This window comes from Neofelis nebulosa, chromosome 1 (genome assembly GCF_028018385.1).
Source record: "Neofelis nebulosa isolate mNeoNeb1 chromosome 1, mNeoNeb1.pri, whole genome shotgun sequence".
NCBI classification, from domain to species: domain Eukaryota; kingdom Metazoa; phylum Chordata; class Mammalia; order Carnivora; family Felidae; genus Neofelis; species Neofelis nebulosa.
The window spans coordinates 31,771,995-31,793,069 of NC_080782.1; the positions used below are offsets into that span (position 1 = coordinate 31,771,995).

The 21,075-nt window shown below is 36.0% G+C and overlaps 1 protein-coding gene across 8 annotated transcripts in view; it reads right to left on the reverse strand.

The window, feature by feature from the left end:
* The window catches only part of RICTOR (RPTOR independent companion of MTOR complex 2), a 122,412-nt gene that overhangs the window by 83,655 nt on the left and 17,682 nt on the right, over nt 1–21,075 (reverse strand). The window contains exon 1 of one of the 8 annotated variants that reach the window (XM_058718004.1): nt 9,255–9,306. The exons of 6 other annotated variants lie outside the window; for them this stretch is intronic. The gene's annotated coding sequence lies outside the window, so the exon portion shown is untranslated. Of the gene's footprint in view, nt 1–2,258; nt 2,770–9,254; nt 9,307–21,075 lie in introns of those variants that run through there. One more of the 8 variants, XM_058717977.1, reaches the window with a different exon arrangement.

Below are 21,075 nucleotides of genomic sequence, written 5' to 3' on the forward strand. Positions count from 1 at the left end.
TGATGAAAATAAGCCAATAAACTCAAGAAGTTCAACCAATCTCAAGCACAAAACAGGAAGAAAACTAGACCACAGCACATCATAATCATTGCTCAAAACCACTAGCAGAGAAACTCTTAAAAGGAACTAGATTAAAAAAGACAAGTTACATGGAGAGGAGCAAAAAAGACTTCTCATGGGAAACAAGGCAAATGAGAAGACAGTAGAGTAACATCTTCAAAATACTGGGGGGGGAAATGCTTTAAATATGTAAAAAAAATTTTAGCTCACTTGCTTTACAAAAACAGGCAACGGCCAAATATGGCCCCATGGTTGGTAGTCCACCAACCAACTGGAATAGAGTGTCAATTTCCTCAGGTTGCTTGCTACAAGCTATTTTTCTATGAATATATTCACCATCCCATTTGTTTAAACAAAAGCACAATCTACAGAAGAAAAAAAAGAGCATCACGTCGCTGATTTTTAAGAGCCATTATGACTGCCTTTGAGATTTTTATCTGTTAACACAAAACCAAAGAACTATTTGTTTTGAATTACTGTTTTCCTCAGCAAATGAAACTGCATTGTCTTATTTTACATTTAGCTTGCATCTGCCTACTTTCCTCCATTCTGTTATACTGGGTGTTAGCCATGACAACCACAAATTGGTTAGTGCCAAACCACTAAGCACACTACAAATCCCAGCTATTTCCAAGCACTTTAAAATTGCTACATACGGAGATCATTCATTTGATTTTAGAGCATCTCCTACAAATTCTGGATGATACTTTTTTTTAAAATTCCAATATAATTCAATCTAATTTTAACTAGTTTAGTTTACGTCTTTATAATTAGTGATTCTTTGAGGTTATCTTAAAAGTGGAATGAAAACAGCTCCCCACTGGGTAGAATCAGATCTACTAAAAAGAATTGCAGGCGACTGTGAATAAGTCAATGGTTAGTATTTAGTAGTATCTTTTCATTATTATAAATGGTACCTGGAGAGTTTAGGAAAAAATTGTAAGCCAATTGTATGAAAATGATTTAACTACATTTGAGAACTTTATACAAATATAATAACAACCCTCAAGGTAATTTAGAACCTACAGCAGTTTGCAAAATCAGAGTTAAGATCATTAAAGCCAGTGTGAAATTCACCTAATGGAAACATATAATCTAACCAGTTCACATCAATTTATAATTAGGTTTTCAGGCACCAAACAAAGCTTCACTGAAGTGACTATACAGTTACTACTATGTAATGAGCTGACAGGACCCACAGTTAAGACCATCAATCTGGAAAGATATGTTCTTCACAAAAGCTTGTGGATTTCTAATTATTACCTATTTTCTAGGTACAAACCGGAGACATTTTTCAAAAACCACAATCTTGCTACAAAAATAGAATCTCTTATCTGAGTTCATTCATTCAACAAATATTATTTAAACATCTATTACAGTCAAGTACTATTTTAGGTAGTGAAAATACATCAGTGAGGAAGAGCGATCCCTTTTTAATGAAAACTGACAACAGCAACAAAAAAAAATCTCCATGCATGCAATGTAAAAATTGACAGGTGGTGAGAAGTCAACACTGGATCAAATGTTTACCAAATGAATAATGATATAAATAATGATATAAAATGAACCTAACACACTAATAATATAGATATTACAGATCAAAATGAACTAACCTTTCTCCTTCCTCACTGCTTTCTTTTACATAATTAATTCCCAGGAACCCCAACTGCAGACAACTTTCAAAGTTTCTTCATAACATATTTGCTGAAAAACAGAAGCTGTTTCCTCCCAGATACTATGCTACTTCCCAAACCAATTCAAAATAGTTTTGGGGCATTTCAGATGAAATACCATGTAATGTCATGTGCTAGAACGTTCTCATAGAAAGATCAGGTTAGGGGCACCTGGGTGGCCCAGGTGGTTGAAGGTCTGTCCAACTCTTGATTTTCGCTCAGGTCGTGATCCCAGGGATTTGGGATCAAGCCCCCTGTCAGGCTGAGCGTGGAGCTTGCTTAAAATATTCTCTCTCTCTCTCTCTCTCTCTCTCTCTCTCTCTCTCTCTCTCTCTCTCTCTTTCTAACATATTCTCTCTCTGTCTCTTTCCCCCTCCGCCCCTCTCCCCAGCTCACTGCATCTCTCTCTCTAAAATTAGAAGGAGGAGGAGGAAGGGGAGGACAGAGAAGGGGAACGGGAAGGAAAAATATCAAGTTAAAGTTCCCCCCGGAAATTAAATGAGAAATCCCTGGTTTCTTCCTTACCTGCCAGATCAGGAATCTGCAAACTTTTTCTGTAAAGATCCAGACAGTATTTTAAACTTTGCAGGCCATAAAGTCTCTGTTGCAACTACTCAACTCTGCTGTTGTACCAAGAAAGCAATTGTAGAAAATACATGAATGAATGAATGTTTATTTCAATAAAGCGAACTTGGCTCACATAATTTGGTGCCGTAATTTGGCAACTCCTGTGCTAGATAGTCAGAACTTAACACTAGAAAGAATAATGAGCAAGCTGAGATCAATGTGTTGCTTTACTGGGGATTGGGGAAGATGGAGAAGAAGCAAAAAGAAATTTAAGGAGTTTACCTCTTTTTATTTATTCCTACTCCCACTTAATGTTTCCAATTTAACTTCTCCAAAACTACCTACTGATAACAGTGCTATGTGAGAAGTATAAAGAACAAATGAGATAATTTACTAGTATATTCCCAGAAGCCTTGATGTTTAGGAAACCCACAGCAGCGTAAGGGGGAAAAAAATGTGGCTAGCTGACTATGATGACAAACCATTCAAAAGCAAGGAAGCAAAACATTAAAAAAAAAAAAAAAAAAAAAAAAAAAAAAAATTCGTAGAATTACAGTGGTTCTTTTCCTCTTATTGTGTAACTGGTAAGTCTTATGAGTGTTCCTGACAAATCTCTCTGGAGGTAATGAAATGACTGCATTCAACTCTAAGTATCCAGCAATTTGGTATTATATAAACCCATATGCATAGAGATACATATATACAGAAAAACAATAATCAAATCTTTTACCTATATCTATATATCTACCGACATGTATATACACAATCATTCCCTTCCAGTTCAATTCTCCATACAGGTACACATGTGTGTACGTGCACAAATGTATATGTATTTATGTGTGAATAAACATGCATTTATTTTTAAATGTTTTCAATATTTACTTTGAAACATGCTGCAATAAACTTTATATACATATATCTTTACCTGTCAGTAAATACACAACATAAAACTGATTTTTAATTTAGGTTTGGGGCACCTGGGTGGCTCAGCTGGTTAAGTGTTGACTTGCTCAGATCACGATCTTGTGGTTGGTGGGTTTCAGCCCCACGTGGGGCTCTGCGCTGACAGCTGAGAGCCTGGAGCCTGCCTGGGATTCTGTGTCTCCCTCTCTCTCTCTGCCCCTCCACCCCCCCCACCCCCCCACCCCCCCGCTCACACTCTCTCTCCCTCTCAAAAAAATAAACACTAAAAAAATTTAAATAGGGGCGCCTGCGTGGCTCAGTTGGTTAAGCGTCCAACTTTGGCTCAGGTCATGATCTCACGGTCCGTGGGTTCAAGCCCCGCGTCGGGCTCTGTGCTGACAGCTCAGAGCCTAGAGCCTGCTTCAGATTCTGTGTCTCCCTCTCTCTCTACCCCTCTTCAGCTCACACTCTCTCTCTCTCTCAAAAACAAATAAACTTAAAAATAAATAAATAAAATTAAATTTAAAAATTTTAAATAAATTTAGGTTCAAATGCACAGTAAATTAATGACCAAAAACTACTGGCATCCAGCTATTTGGGAGTATTGTAAAGAACAACTATGGAATAAAAAAGAACTATATTCAACGCCAGTTTATTCACCTACAAACCATGTAGGCTAAATTACTTAATCTCATGGGCATCCATTTTTTCCTATGTATAGTGAAAATACTAATTACGTACCTTGAAAGCATTGTTACAAGAAGTGAGGTGCTTAGCAGTGTCTAGCCCACAACAAACACTTAAGAAACAGCAACTATAACTGAAAGTTACTATTTTTTCAGTAAAAACAATTTTTATGGGTCATACGAAAATTATGCAGTTAGCCCAAGCAAATGTTTAACTTGCACATTAGCGTGTCTAAATTAACGAACTTTTGTTTTATGTTTTAGAGCATTAATTTTATGATCCAAGATTTGCTCATTTTTAAAGTGGAAACTTATTTTATTTGCCTTCTTGAAAATATCAAACGGGGCGCCTGGGTGGCTCAATCGCTTGAGCAACCGACATCAGCTCAGGTCATGATCTCACGGTTTGTGAGTTCGAGCCCCACATCGGGCTCTGTGCTGACAGCTCAGAGCCTGGAGCCTGCTTTTGATTCTGTGTCTCCCTCTCTCTCTCTGTCCCTCCCCCACTCATGCTCTATCTCTCTCTGTCTCAGAAATAAATAAACATTAAAAAAAATTATAAAAAAGAAAATATCAAACAGGAATTAGAAGTGGGAGCAGAGTAAAACAATACTCTCTGTGATTTATTTGTGAATACACATGAAAAATGCTAATAAGCAACTAGCTAGAAAAGTTAGGTGCATAAGAATTTAATATAACAAAATTAAACATGACTATATGAATCTTTTATGTACTTAATATCTTTATTATTATCTATGATTATTGAAAGCAGACATAATGATTAAAAATGATGGGAATTAGTATAGTTGGTATTACCTTTGCAAAAGCCAAGGGCAAGTAAGTCTGTCCCCCTCCACTAGGCAAGACACTGGGAGTATATCTTCTCACCCCTACCCACAGGTCCAAAAGTTGAGGAAGAACTGCTTCAAGTTCTCTAACATTTCCTGTAACTCTAACAATTATTAATATCAAAGAGATAGAATTTAGTAGGGAAAGGATATATTCTGCTAACAGCATCCTGGGAAAAGGACCTTCCTTTTACCTGTACTGCAGAGGAACTCAGAACTTCCCAAAAGAGCCTGTTTAACCTTTGGATACCTTTTCTTATACCAATGACAAAATATGCCCCTTCTGAACTTTCATCATTTGTTCTGGTATAACCGTATGGAATGCAAAACAAGTACTACTGTCTTTCACATACTGAAAACAATCATATTTCCTCTCTGTAGCAGATAATAATCTTTTAATCACTGACATATTTTGAATATAAAAACTGTAGTAGAGATGTGCAAGGAAAATCTATCAATTACTACTGCCAATAAGTCAGTTTAATTATAATCTTAACTGTCAAGTTTATCATACTAAAAACTGAAAGTTTTCACTTAGGGCTATCTTAGAAGTATGACAGACACGAAGCACCTCTTGAAAGGGAATGATCTGGACAGAGGCAGGGCTACAGTGGTCAGCAAGATGACACTAGGTTTCTTTAGCCTGGCCTGACCTTTGTCTACCCAACTTGGGGAAAAATCCTTCTCCCTCTCAAAGCCTGGCTCAGATGTATAAAGGTTTTCCCTAACCTAAAGCCCCCTTCTTTATGTTCCCATGACACATTCTTCATACCACTATCGCAGCAGTTATGGCAGCCTATCTATATCTGATCTGTCTGGCTTCCAATTTACACCTATTAGTTCTACTATAATTATCAATACCACCTCCTTTCACTCTGTAAAGGATCCTATGTTATATCATAAATGATATGATTACTGTAATTGTAAACTTCAACTATTGTTAATAGGATTTCCTTACAACTAGATCTGTCCTCTATTTCTCTTTCCAAGAGAGTAGAATAGTTTTGCTGGGTTCTTGTTCCGGTGTCCTACTTGTATCATGATGGCAGGAAAAGCAAAGGTGGCTTCTGCTGTAACATTCTGAGATGGTCTTCCCAATGGCCCAGGGATTCAGATCTCTTTCCCTCCACTTCAATTCTGGATTGTCAAGTTACCTCACCTCACACTTTTCTCTTCCTATTTATTCAAAAATACATCTTCCTTTCTGTAATTCCAAAAAGAATTGCTCATTTTGAATGATTTCAAGGGGAAAATATTTATATATTATTGAAGGAGAAGGGAGGTTCTTGTTGAAGGTTATCATTTCTACCATTGACTTGATAAATTAAATATGTGACATCTAGGGGCGCCTGGGTGGCGCAGTCGGTTAAGCGTCCGACTTCAGCCAGGTCACGATCTCGCGGTCCGTGAGTTCGAGCCCCGCGTCAGGCTCTGGGCTGATGGCTCGGAGCCTGGAGCCTGTTTCCGATTCTGTGTCTCCCTCTCTCTCTGCCCCTCCCCCGTTCATGCTCTGTCTCTCTCTGTCCCAAAAATAAATAAAAAATGTTGAAAAAAATTAAAAAAAAAAAAATAAATATGTGACATCTACCAGTTCACTGATGTGATTGGTTTATAATTTTAGGAACAAAAGCCATGTTTTTGTTGGTTTCTTACATGTTTAATTGATTTATTACAAGCATGTTATAACTGTAAGATATAGGCCAGGATTGATTAAGGTATAGAACATGAAAAAGTCGGCTAGAAAGTGTCAAATGATTCATTTGAACAGAACTTCTATTAAGAGATATATGAATATATAATCTTAATAATTAGAATTATATATTCTACAGGCTTTATTTCAAATCACTTTGAATAAATTATAAATAAAATTAATATAAATCGCTTAAATTATTTTTAAGTTAAACTTTAAATAATAGACTATTCTTCCAAAAGTTCCCAAAGAAAAAAAATTCTAATAGTAAGATTATATAATGGGAATAATATAGCAGGAGCACAGGCTTCTCCTTTAGATTACATTTAGCCATTTTATTACTTACATAATTAAAAATATAAATGTATTCCATAAAGCATAGCTTTGGCCTATCCTGGAAGTAGTTCTGTATGTAGATTTCTAAGTTTCATTCAATTGTACATTTCAGTGATAACTATATGCCATATACTGTGCCAACTGCTGGGTGAGGAATATTAATAAACATAAGATATGGTCTCAGCCCTAGAGACCAAAATTAAATGAGAAAATAAAGTAATATAACACAGAGGTTGGTAAAGTAATATAACACAGAGGTTGGTAATAAATATTATGGGAACAAAAGAAGGGTGCCTGACAGACTTCACTAGACGGTGAGACAAGTGAGGACAGGAAACCTATCTTTTTCACACATGCAACCCTGGCCTCTGACACAATCCCAGACACATGGTGGGTTTTCAATAAACACTGGTTGAAAGAAAGACTGAAAAAGGCAGACGGATGGCAAAAAGTAGTATGTGAGGGGTGCCTGGGTGGCTCAGTCAGTTGGGCATCTGACTTCAGCTCAGGTCATGATCCCACAGTCCGTGAGTTCGAGCCCCGTGTCAGGCTCTGTGCTGACAGCTCAGAGCCTGGAGCCTGCTTCAGATTTTGTGTCTCCCTCTCTCTCTGCCCCTCCCCTGCTCATGCTCTGTCTCAAAAATAAATAAAAACATTAAAAAAAATTTTTTAAAGTAGTATGTAACAACATGGAAACATGAAGAAGTGCTATTTTCCTCAAGGAACAACAAGAAATTCTATACTCCCAGAAAACAAGATGATCGGGAAGAATAAGGGAAAGTGAAGATGCATTACAATGGCCTGTTGAAATATACTAAGAAACTTAGATACCTTTGGACAAAGGGTATTTACTAAGAAAAACACTTATGCAAGTAGATGGCATATCAGCTCTGTGTTTTAAAAAGACAACTTTGGGAAACAGACTGTAGGAAGGAGAAAGGCAAGTATAAACAGAGGTTACAAATTCTTCCATGCAAGAAACTTCATCAGTAATGAATCAGATGGTCAGAAAGGTAGAGGATTAGAGACAGGAGGAAAGGTAGAGGAAGGAGCTAAGAATAAATCCAGGTTTCTCAAGTGGGTAACCTAGAAAATCCTAGAGCAAGTGCAGATTTAGGGAATAATTTTTTTTACCATTTGTAGTAATAAGTGTATGCACCAAAAACAAGCAACAACAACAAAAAATACCTCATAATGTTGTATGTTAAAATGATGAAGCAAAATAACTGGCTATTTGGCCTGCATACAAAAGAGACTTACAGGCCAATGGTTTTCAAACTTGTGTTCTAAGAAATACATGAGTTATTATAGGAAACACTGATTCCAGAGCCAAGTATGCCTAGAAAGGGACCCACAGTAATGTGCATTTACAAGAGGTATCCCAATGATCCTTATACACACTACAACATGCTAGAAAGACTGCCAGAATGTTATGTGACTCGATTCTGATACTTTTGGATTATTTGATCTGAACTCTAAGAGATAAAAAGCTACTTTATGAAATATGCTTCTGTATCATTTTCAAATAAGAATGTTACAATATGAAACAAACAACACCCCCCCCAGACAAAACAAATTACTAATACATATAGAGAACATGCAATATCATACTAATATTTTTACATGAATAATCTCTTTTAATGTCCACTCCAATCAGATAAGGTAGGTTACTATTATAACATCTTCACGGTAAGAAATGAGTCTTAAAGAGACAGTAGTTGCCTCAAGTTACATAAATACCAGAACTGACAATAGAATTTGAACCTGGGGCGCCTGGGTGGCTCAGTCAGTTAAGCGTCCGACTTTGGCTCAGGTCATGATCTCGCGGTTCGTGAGTTCGAGCCCCGCGTCGGGCTCTGTGCTGACAGCTCAGAGCCTGGAGCCTGCTTCCGATTCTGTGTCTCCCTCTCTCTCTGACCCTCCCCTGTTCATGCTCTGTTTCTGTCTCAAAATAAAAATGTTTAAAAAAAAAAAAAAAAAAGAATTTGAACCTAAGCAATCTAATGTCTACCCTTATTCCACAGTATACATACAATCACTCTACAGTCATTATACTGCCTTTTATAGGATAATGTCTGTTCAGTATACGTAGCAGTTTGTAATTACACATTTATTTATCTGACTGATACTTATCTCCCCACACTCTTAAGTCTGCTTTAGTTCACCACTGTGTCATCCGAATACCTAGAACAATGGTTGACACACTAGTAACCACTTTGAAAAAATTACTGAATATACTGTTCAGAAAAAAATTCATAAAAACTTTAAAATATACCAAGCTCTGTTTCTTGATCTATGTACTAGTTTCACAAGTGTGTCAATCTGTGAAAATTCACTGAGCAATACACACGTAATGTATCTATTCTCTCTCAGTATAATTTAACAAAGTTAAAAAATAAAAATAAAAATAAAAACAAAAACAGATTTGTTATATTATCAGATATCACAGACTACATTTATTCTCCATTAACAGTAAACAGGAATTTGTTACCTTGATTTTTCACAATCTGCCATTTATAACAAAAGAAGTCCTCATGTCAGAACTGTGAATATTAAAATGCAAGAATTTACAAGGTAATACTATCTTATGATTAACTGTAGCAACAGCTATAGTACATATGCTTGTAAAAGAGGAACAAATAAAGAAGATCATGTTGCTTTAAAACATAGCTATTTTACAACTCTGAGGACCAAAAAAAAAAAAAAAAGGAAGTTATTCCCTTTAACGTAACCAAAATATCTTGCTATTGCTCTGAAGAGGAATCTGTAAGAATCTATTTAATACAATTGACAAGGTAACTATCTCTTTTGCCCATTCAAATTTGTCAAATACAAATGTTTTAAATGACAGTGCCTAGGAATACAAAAACAAAGAAGGTAGATATTCAAGCCTGTTCTCTCCCTTCAGAAAAATCACCTTCCTGGTTCTCCTCTGCTCTTCTCCCCACACTTCCAAACACTGTATTTTTATATTCATGGCAGTGTTAGAAATCACGCTCTGGGATGCGATAGTTGGATAAACATCTAAAGCCTAACTATTTACCTTCCCTAATAGTCCTCTAATCATTCCATCATTATCTATTTTTACATGGTAAATGATTTGTGAATTTATAAAGATTTTCCCGTAAAGATGATTCAGGTGTTTGAGGTAAAAAAAAAAAAAAGAAGAAAAAGAAGAAAAAGGAGAAAGGCTGCTTGACAGGGAAAAGAAAAAAAAAAAAAGTATGATGTGCTTTCTTAGAGTTCATCTCTTTCCCTTCCTCACAATAAAATCCCACATCAGTGGAATACTTGGGTTTATAACACAGTAATGAGGTATGTGTGGAAGAGAACTGTAACCATATTCCCAAAGCACTTTACTTTGTGCACAAGTACAAAGTATACACAAGTATATACCATGCACAGAAGACATTCACCAGTCTACAGAAGTGGCTGTCATTCAAAGATTTCTGTCCTGACATTTATTTTAATGTCATTTTTTTGTCAGAAAAATATGAAAAATACTGTCTGCAATAGAGCATTTTCTAAGATAGTAAAACTAAAAGCAGTAACTATATTAAAAATACAATCACTGGATGTTGTACTGTAATTTCTATGTCTTTATTATATTTACAAAGATATTTGTAAAGTTATTAGATTTCCACAGTACCCTAATGAGGAAATCTTTTATTATATGAGAAAGATCCTGTTTGTCTTTGAAACAATTCACTATATAAATAAGCCTGTAAAAGAATAGAACAGCTGAGCCTAAGGCGTAGACAATTAATTGTGATATACACCCAGCCTGTTAGAATTATTTAGAAGTTAGTTGTACATTTTGCTTGTACGGCTACTTTCATGTTTCTATTTTTCTCTACAAAACATGACTATTTATAGTTCAGAGCAATTGTCTGACAGGTGGCTTCTCTGAATGTAATGAAGGGCTTCTTCACTCTCAGAAACTGATAAAGGAGCAAAAGGGTAAAAATTCACTTTGGCTGCAGGACATTTCAGTGTGGGTTAGAAATCTATTGCAGTGTTATTACCTAACATTTCCATTTGTATTCCTGATTCTCCATTTTATCTCATTCTAGTATTTCTACCATTAGTTACTATTTCTCATTCATCTCTTTCACTAACTCTTTTAACCTATCTTCAAACAAAACAAAACAAAACATGTTTCTGCCACTCTTCCATTTTTGAAGTAACATAACTTCTTTTAACATATCTCTGAACTTCAAGTTAATTTATTCTTACCTCATCATCTCCTAAACATCATCAATCTAGGTCAGTGTTCCACTAAAAGTTGTTCTCAAGTTTACTACTTGCCCTAATGCAAGGGCTTTTTCTCAGCTCTTCAAACTCCTTGACTTTTCCATTACAGTACTAGCCAATATGATAGCCAAATCTACCTCTGTCCCTTGGTTTCTATAATTATACTATCTTGGCCCTCCTTCATAACTATTTCTCACTGTTCCTTGTGTGTCCCTTTGTCTGTATTCTTCCTCCTGCTTCATATCCTTTAACATGACCTAAAGTTGTATCCTTTGCCCTCTGGTTTCTCTTTTCATCGTCTCCCTAACTATAACAAACTCAGTTTCATTTTTTTTTTTTTTTTTTACTTAATATGAAATTTATTGTCAAATTGGTTTCCATACAACACCCAGTGCTCAGTTTTCATTTTTTAAGTAAACAATGCCCCAAATTTTCAATTCTAGATTTCATCTTCAAATAGAGCACCATAGCTCAGTCTCTGGTGGTCTGTCTACCTCAAATTCATTATGTCCAATAATCAAATTAATTTAAACATCAAAAAAGAAAAAACAAAAAACTTCCCAAAATTTCCTTTTTCAGGACACAGTAATAGTCTTAACTAGGAAGTTATACCCAGGTAGTTACCAAATATCTTAAGTGTATGTATCTTAAGCATCTCTTATATAGACTATCTCCCAACAGACTCCTGTTTTCATATACTACTAAGTTCTGAATCAGTGATTTGCAGATGTTGCCATATTTAGCATTATGTTTTTATGGTTAAGTAAAATCATTTCTATACACCAAACAAGACACAACTCACCTAAAATTATGAAAACAAAACCATACTGGCTAATCTGGAGTCCCATGCATGAAAAGAAACACATGAAAAATTAACCTTTTCATCAACATTGATGAATGATCATTTTAGGGGGCCTTGGTGGCTCAGTTGGTTAAGTGTCAGACTCCTGGGGTGCCTGGGTGGCTCAGTCAGTTGAGCGTCTGACTTCAGCTCAGGTCATGATCTCACCACTTGTGGGTTCAAGCCCCACGTCGGGCTCTGTGCTGTTAGCTCAGAGTCTGGAGCCTGCTTCGGATTCTGTGTCTCCCTCTCTCTCTGTCCCTCCCCTGCTCATGCTTTGTCTCTGCCTCAAAAATAAATTAATAAAAACATTAAAAAAAAAAAGTGTCAGACTCCTGATTTCGGCTCAGGTCATGATCTCACGGTTCATGAGTTCAAGTCCCACATCAGGTTCTGCGGTGACCGTGAGGAGCCTGCTTTGGATTCTCTCTCTGCCCACATACACTCTCTCTCTCTCAAAATAAATACGTAAACTAAAAAAAAAAAAAAGTTGAAAAACTGATCATTTTAATCAGGCAAAAATAAAATACATAATTAATGTGTATAAGTGTAAACAAGTCCTCCAATTACAAGTTTCTACTTGTTATTCTTCCCTACATTGCACTTGAACATTCATAAAAAACTGCATAATACCAATAATCAAAATCTAAAAGCAAATTTACAAAGTCTCTTTGAATTAACCTTTCAAAGCTTTGACCTACTATAAATGAAACCACTATACTGTATCTCTTTGGTTACATCTTGCATGAACAGGAGGTTTGAATATGATCTACTAACTGCTAATTCTTTTTATATTTATTTATGCATTCTGATAATGCTTTTGAGACATCTGTTTTCCATATTTCCACTAAAGGACCACAATGTTTCACTTGAAAACCTGGGGTCAGATAAAGTCAGGAATTCAAGTATTTTTATTTTAAAATGTAGTATTTACCAGAGATGTACTATCCCCCGAAAGGTCAGAGGCAACACTGCCTACTCCCCCACGGTAGTATTTTTTAGGTGAAAGATGTGAGCAGACACGCTGAGATAATACAAATTCTGGTCAGGTTTTGTTGTCAAATGAGTTTAGGTCAGGTTAGGTTTCCTCAGGTCAAGTTATTCATGAAAATGAAAATAGTTTTCACTTTGAGAATTTTTGGTTTTTCAAAGTTGTGGCTAAGAGACTGTAGCACACTGTACAATTAATACCACCAACATTCCAGACCCTGCACTCTTTTCTACAAGTTATTGCAACTATCACTTTTTCCATCTTCCCAACGACAGAAATTTGTGGTAATACTGATGTATAAATTTTCTCTTTACTCGTTTGATAAAAATAAAAACTTGTTGTTTAGGATAAAAATACAAATGAAAAGAAGGACTTCTAGCCTTCAGAGCAACTACCTGGCTATTGAAGTGTATCTGTGAACTACCGACACGTGTACTACCTGAATGCTGTTAGAAATGCAGAATGTTGGGCCCTCCTATACCTACTGAATCTGACTCTTCATTGAAACAAAATCCTTAGGTGCTTCATTTGTATATTTACACAGAAAAAAGTGAACCTAGCAGGCCTGACTGCTTTTCCTTTAAAAGGATTGCTGACCTTCCAAAGTTGGCCCTTGGCTGGCATCTGGAAACAAATGTGGGGAAGGTTCCCACCACCCTACCTGATAAGAGTGGCTCACTGGGCCTAAACTGTTTACACAAGCAATACGGTTTATGCTGAATACCTGCTTTCCTTCTGTGGGTCTGCAATGTAGTTGCCTGCCAGGCAGAAGGTGCCTACTTAACAAGTCCTCAAAAAACCCTGGGTATCTAACAAACTCCCTGGTGGACAATATTTCACTTGCTCTCATAATTTGCAAGGACGACTTCACCAGAAGATACTAGAAGCTTGTACCTGGTTTCTCCTAACTTTACCCAATGTAGTTTTTCCATTTGCTGATTTTGCTTTGGATCCTTTTGCCATAATGAGCTCTAGCAAATTATGAAACCTGTGAGTGATCTTGAGGACCTCCAACACAACATTAAAGTTTGAGAAACACTGCTCTAGAGCTTAAGTGCAGGACTTGAGGACGATGACTTACCCTTGGGCCAGTGAAAGATAAGAAATCCATCTTGTACAAAATCAGATCTTAGAAAAGACTACTCTCCTACGGGGGTGCCTGGATGGCCCAGTCAGTTAATCGTCTAACTCTTGATTTTGGCTCAGGTCATGATCTCACAGTTCGTGAGTTCAAGCCCCACATCAGGCTCCGTGCTGACAGCACAGAGCCTGCTTGGGATTCTCTCTCCCTCTCTCCCTGCCCCTCCCTCTCTCTGTCTCTCAAAATAAATAAACATTAAAAAAAAAAAAAAGACTACTTCCCTAGGAAAAAGTGTGAATTGGAAGAACACGCAACCAACAGAGGTAGATGGCAAAAAACCCCACCTCTGGGTAAACATAGCATATGTTTTGAAAACAAAGATTTCTCTTGAGATTTTGAAGCTGCTGTACAAAGCTCTGGAACTTAGATATATGTACTTCTGTACTGTCCAAAAAAATCCCAACATGAGAGTTTTAATTTAAAGTAGCCCCTTGTTGAATATACAATGGGAAAAAAACAGTCTCTTCAACAAATGGTGTTGGGAAAACTGGACAGCTACCTATGAAAGAATGAAACTGAACCACTTTCTTTCACCATACACAAAAATAAACTCAAAATGGATTAAAGACCTAAATGTGAGGCCTGAAACCATAAAAATCCTTGAAAAGAACACATGCAATAATATCTCTGACAATGGCCATAGCAATATTTTTCTAGATATGTCTCCTGAGGCAAGGAAAATAAAAGCAAAAGAGACTATTTGGACTACATCAAAATAAAATGTTTCTGCACAGCAAATCAAGAAAACTAAAGACAACCTAGTGGATGGGAGAAGATATTTGCAAAGGGCATATCCAATAAAGGGTTAGTATGCAAAATATATAAAGAACTGATACAACTTAACACCAAAAAACCAAATAATTCCAATTAAAAAATGGGCAGAAGACATGAACAGACATTTCTCCAAAGAAGACACACAGACGGCCAACAGACACATGAAAAGATGCTCAAAATCATTCACTACCAGGGAATGCAAATCAAAACTACAATGAGATCACCTCACACTTGTCAGAATGGCTAAAATAAAAAACACAGGAAAAAAAGTGTTGGCGAGGATGTGGAGAAAAAGAAACCCTCTTGCACTATTGGTAGGAATGCAAACTGGTACATCCACTGTGGAAAACAGCAGGGAGGTTCCTCAAAAAATTAAAAATAGAACCACCCTATGATTTAGTAATCATACTACTGGGTATTTACTCAGAAAATGCAAAAACACTAATTCAAAGGAAAATATACACCCTTATGCTTATTGCAGAATTATTTATAATAGCCATACTATGGAAACAGCCCAAGAGTCCACTGATAGGTAAATGGATAAAGAAGACAGAAGATATATATATGTATGTGTATTGATATAATGGAATACATATGTGTGTATATGTAATGGAATATTATTCAGCCATTAAAAATGAAATCTTGTCATTTGCAACAACACGGATAGAGCTAGAGAATATAATGCTAAAGTGAAATAAGTCAGTCAGAGAAAATTACCATATGTTCTCACTCATGTGGAATTTAAGAAACAAAACAATTGAGGGGCGCCTGGGCGGCTTCATCAGTTAAGAATCCAATTCTTGATTTTGTTCAAGTCATGAGCTCACAGTTGCTGAGTTTGAGCTGCGTAGAGTCTGCTTGGGATTCTGTCTCCCTCTTTCTACCCATCCCCCCATAAATAAACATAAAAAACATAAAAAAGGAAACAAAACAAAGGAGCAAAGGAAAATAGAGAGAGAGAGAGAAACCAAGGAAAAGATTCTTACCTATGGAAAACAAACTGATAGTTACCAGAGAGGAGGAGGGTCACAGAGTACACTTACGTAACATCATGAAAAAAATAAAAATTTTAAAAATTTGAATGAAATAAACTAGTCCTTGGTCTCCTGTATTCCCAGGCAACAGCCAAAGCAAACCCAACCATCAACCAGCCCCATAACCCAACCACCCAACCAGGTAATCACCATCTGCCTGGGTAACCTAACAAATTTAAGTGCACAAGCAAAAATCACAAACACAGAAGGAAACCTGAAAATAAGCTATTATAAACAGAAACAAACAGCAAAACAATCTAAAAAGACTTAAAATGTTAGAATTATCATGTACATACTAACAATGAAATAATAATATTTTATATATCTAAAGCACAGGGCAGGGGGTGCTGGCAAACTTGTTCCATAAAGGGTCAACTGCAAATATTTTAAGCTTTGAAGGCCACTCGATCTCTGTCACAACTACTTAATTCAGCAGTTGTAGTATCAAAGCAGCCATAGAGCATGACTATATCATGCAGCATTTGCAAACCATATTTGCAAGATTTGTAAGCCATAACTTACAAACCTCAAATTTAAAAAAAAGGAAGGACTGAAAATACAAGATTCAAGAGAGCACTTATTAAAAATAATTACAAACATCCAAGCAGAATTTCTTGACATAATTATCATGATTAAAATAAAAATTCAATGGGGAGAATAAACAATAAACACAACTGAGGGGAGAATTAATTAACTGAAAGACACATCTTAAGACATGATACCGAATGTGGCCCCTAAGAGAAAAGGAGAGGAAATACATGAAAAAGCTTAAAAAAACAAGATAATGAGAATGCCTAACATGCATTTAATAAGAGTTCCTAAAGGAAATAAGAGAAAAATGCAGGAGATGCAAAAAGTCAAATATTGAGAATTTTTCAGAATTGTTCAAAGACATGAAATTCTTAGAATCAGGATGCCCAATAAATCTTAAAGTAGGATGCAAATAGCCACGTAAACATATTTCATTAAAAGTATTTCAAGTCAAAGCAAAAAACTGCTAATACTGAAAAAAGACAAATTATCAAGAAATAAAAGCAACTTGATGAAAGTGTACTTTTTTTACATATTAAAAAAACTAATCAAAAATGTATGAACCTTGTATGAAACCTAACTTAAAATGTTACCTGTACAATAATTTACCTGTACAATAATCAGGAAATTTGAACATTAACTGAATATTAGATGAGATACAGAAATTACTGTTAATTTACTTAGTTGTATTAATGGTACTATAGTTACAGATTTTAAAGTCCCTATTCCTTAGAGATACATACTGACATATTTACAAATTAAATATTATATGCCTGGGATTTGTTTTAAAATTATCCACTAGCAGGGCGCCTGGGTGGCTCAGTCGGTTAAGCAACCGACTTCGGCTCAGGTCATGATCTCACGGTCCATGAGTTCAAGCCCCACGTCGGGCTCTGTGCTGACAGCTCAGAGCCTGGAGCCTGCTTCAGATTCTGTGTCTCCCTCTCTCTCTGGCCCTCCCCCATTCATGCTCTGTCTCTCCCTGTCTCAAAACTAAATAAACATTAAAAGAGAAAAAAAAAAAAAACCTTTAAAATTATCCACTAGGGAAGGAGGAGGATATACAGCTGAAATAAGATTGGCCTGTATGTTTACAATGGTTGAAATGGAGTGAGCAATTCATGAGGGTTCCTATACTTTTGTCTCTACTTATGTCTATACTTAATAATTTTCATAACATCATATTTTTAATAAAAATCTAATAATCCCAAGTGCTGACAAAAGTAGACTCAGGAGCAATTCTTACATATTGCTACTCTGAGGATATAGATACAGGAGATAATAGAGATATACAGAGATATATAAGCAGTGATTCTACTACATCAAGTTCTATTAACTCAGAGAAATTTAAGTATTGAGTACCACAATTCACGTATAAGACTATGTATAAAATCAGGGGCGCCTGGGTGGCTCAGCCGGTAAGCGTCTGACTTCAGCTCAGGTCATGGTCTCATGGTTTGTGAGTTCGAGCCTCGTGTCAGGCTCTGTGCTGACAGCTCAGAGCCTGGAGCCTGCTTTGGATTCTGTGTCTCCCTCCCTCTCTCTGCTCCTCCCCCACTCACACTCTGTCTCTCTCTCAAAAATAAACATTAAAAAAAATTTTTTTTAAAGACTATGTATAAAATCATTGTCTATAATTGTTCATAATAGCAAGGAACTACAAACAACCCAAATGTCCATGATCAAAAGAATGGATAAATAACTATTATTAATTTAATAACACTCACCCTCTGGATTTTTATCTAAGCACTTGATAGACACGAAGCTAAAGTCTTTGAACACATTTTCTCATTTAATACAATAATCTTGCAAGATGCACAATATCATATCCCTTCCCATGTATAAGAAAATTTAGGCTCAGAAAATTAAATAGCATGTCAAAGATTTCCCTGCATATTATGGAGCAAGAATTTGAATCCACGTCTTCCCTACTACAAACACAATTTTCATTTCACAGTAATAATTAGGAATATATATTTTCAAAAAAAAGAAACAATGTTAATCTTCTAAGCAAAACAGCTTAAACTGATATTAGAAAACAATACAGTAACACAAAAGTAAACAGTAGTTAGTTCAGATCTGTACAAATTACCAATAAGGTTGGGAATAATGTTATTTCACATAATTTACAATTCTTATTTTATGTGTGTGCATGTGTGTAAGCATACAATAAAAACAATTGTGGGGGGTATTTCTGACCAGTTTATCTCAAACAACTTAATACTGGCATAAGTCTCCTCAAAGTACAGTAACAGCTGATCTACCTTTATATAGAGAAAGCCCTCTTCTTTTTTAAAAATCTCACTACATTAAGTCATCTCTAAAGTTTCCACCAACTTTAAACTCTAGGTTTAGAGTTCAGCTTATTCAGCTTCAGTTTTAAGCTTCAACTACACTAGTTTCTAACCCATGATGTCTTTCTTTAGTGTAAAGTTTGGCTTACTAAAAATGCTCAGTTCAGGATCAAGGGATAAATAACAAATGAAGAAATCACAGTATCAGTTAAGAATCACATGCATGGTACTTCTAGCAATTAAACTGACATAGCATGTAAAAGTGTTCAATTGAGTGTTAATTAGGATTACACTCAAATACTCAAATAAACACTCAATTATTTTTTAAAGGCAGATCACTCATCAAAATTTTTCATAATATTTCTCTTAATTTATTTTAGGCTATGACCATGGCTTGCTCCAATACTTTCTCTGGGAAATGCTAACAGTAAAAAACAATAATACAACTTAATAACAGTTAAGTCCTCCTTCTCTATTTGCTAAAAATGAAAAACGTCCCTCAATCAACAAACCAAAACCCAGACATTATATAATCATATTTGTTATGGCAAAACACGTTTCAAGTCTAGTGTCAACCCTAGGGTTGCCAGGAATACTACACTGAGGATTGTGCAGTCTCAGTAGTCCTCACGGGAAAGAATGGCATGATCCCTGAGCAACTTCTGCCATAGCACACACATTCATTTGCCAACCTTAAAGTAGGGTTTTACTTTGCCAAAGGCACAAATGTAGTTATTCCATAATTTCTTTTAAAAATATTCAGGGGGCGCCTGGGTGGCTCTGTCGGCTAAGCATCCAACTTATGATTTTGGCTCAGATCATGATCTCAGTGAGATCTGCCTCTCTCTCTCTCTCTCTCTCTCTCTCTCTCTTTCTCTCTCTCTCTCCCTCCCCCCGCCCCCCTTTTCTCTCACTCTCTCTCAAAAAAAAAAAAAAAAAAAAAATCAGGACTCAGAACTCTACCTGGCAAATAAAAAAATATTTATTAAATAAATAAATGTTCCTGCACAGGGGCGCCTGGCTGGCTCATTCATAACAGCACGTGACTCGTGACTCTTGACCTTGGCGTCATGAGTTTGAGCCCCACGTTGCATGTAGAGATTACTAAAAAATAACAATAATAACTGCTCATGCACAGAATTAAAAAGCAAAATTAGGGTCCCCTGGGTGACTCAGTCACATAAGCTTGTGACTTTGGCTTAGGTCTTGATCTCACGGTTCATGACTTCAAGCCCTGCACTGGCCTCTACTGTCAGTATGGAGCCTGCTTCAGATCCCTGCCGGTTCTCTCTCTCTCAAAATAAATAAACTAAAAAAAAAAAAAAAAAAACAAAAAAACCAAAATTGGGTAAAAAGTAAGGATTTTTAGCTTGAACAACCAGCTAAAACAGCTGAAAATCTAGATGCTAAAAGATAGCTTATTGCAGGGACCAAAGTTACTTAAAAAAAAAAAAAAAAGGACAATTTTAAAAATACATAAATAAAAGTTATGATGTAAGACAAGATTTCCCCCCAAAATTTACCTGCTATCCTGCTTATTTATCAGAGCCCATATTCAGAATAAAAATTTAAAACACATTAAAGAGAATAAAGGTAAAATTAACTTCTCTCAAAAATAAAATTAACTTCTCCCATTCCTCTATTTTCCTTACTTATTATACTTCCAATCATAGATTCAACACCTAAAGAAAACATCTAGCAGCAGCACCAGGAAAGTGAAATGAACAGAATCATATTTTACAGAGCTTATGCAAGCCTAATAACTCCCTTCTCAATCTCCTAATTTGTCAATCAAGCTTAACTATCCAACCAGTCTACATTTTTTTGAATGACGAGCAACTAACTTTAAGAGCAAGATCTGATTTATCTTGTAATCTCCATCTTGAAACTTCAGAAAACTTATCAGAATAAAGTACTCTGCCTATGATATACAGTCAATAATTACCTGAATAAATGAATACATTTCTATTCACAGTCACAAAGAACTGTCATTATTAATGACAACTCAGACATTATTTGCTACCTCAAAATACTAAAGTGATTAGGGTTGGACATGTGTCCAACAGCCTATTGAAATAGGTCACAAAAAAGTGACCTATTTTAGTGCAATCATCATTTCTGCAATGTAGCTTTGGTGGCTTTCTCTTGAATACTGAAGTCTCACGTGATTCAAACTGGATATAAAGTGAAAGGATTAATTCACTCACTTATTCATTCAATTAACATTGATTTAGTGGCATGTGTCATGCATAGCCTTCTCCAGGGACCTCAGTCCATTATCCAGAAAACAGCCAGAGTGATCCTTCTAAATCAGGTAACATCACTCCCCTGCTTAAAACCTTCTAATAGCTTCCCTTTACAAGCATACCACAATCTCCCAAGTTATTACTTGCCTGCCTCTCTACTCTCCTACTCCCCACTCTTCCTCTCATTCATTCAGCACTAGCCATTA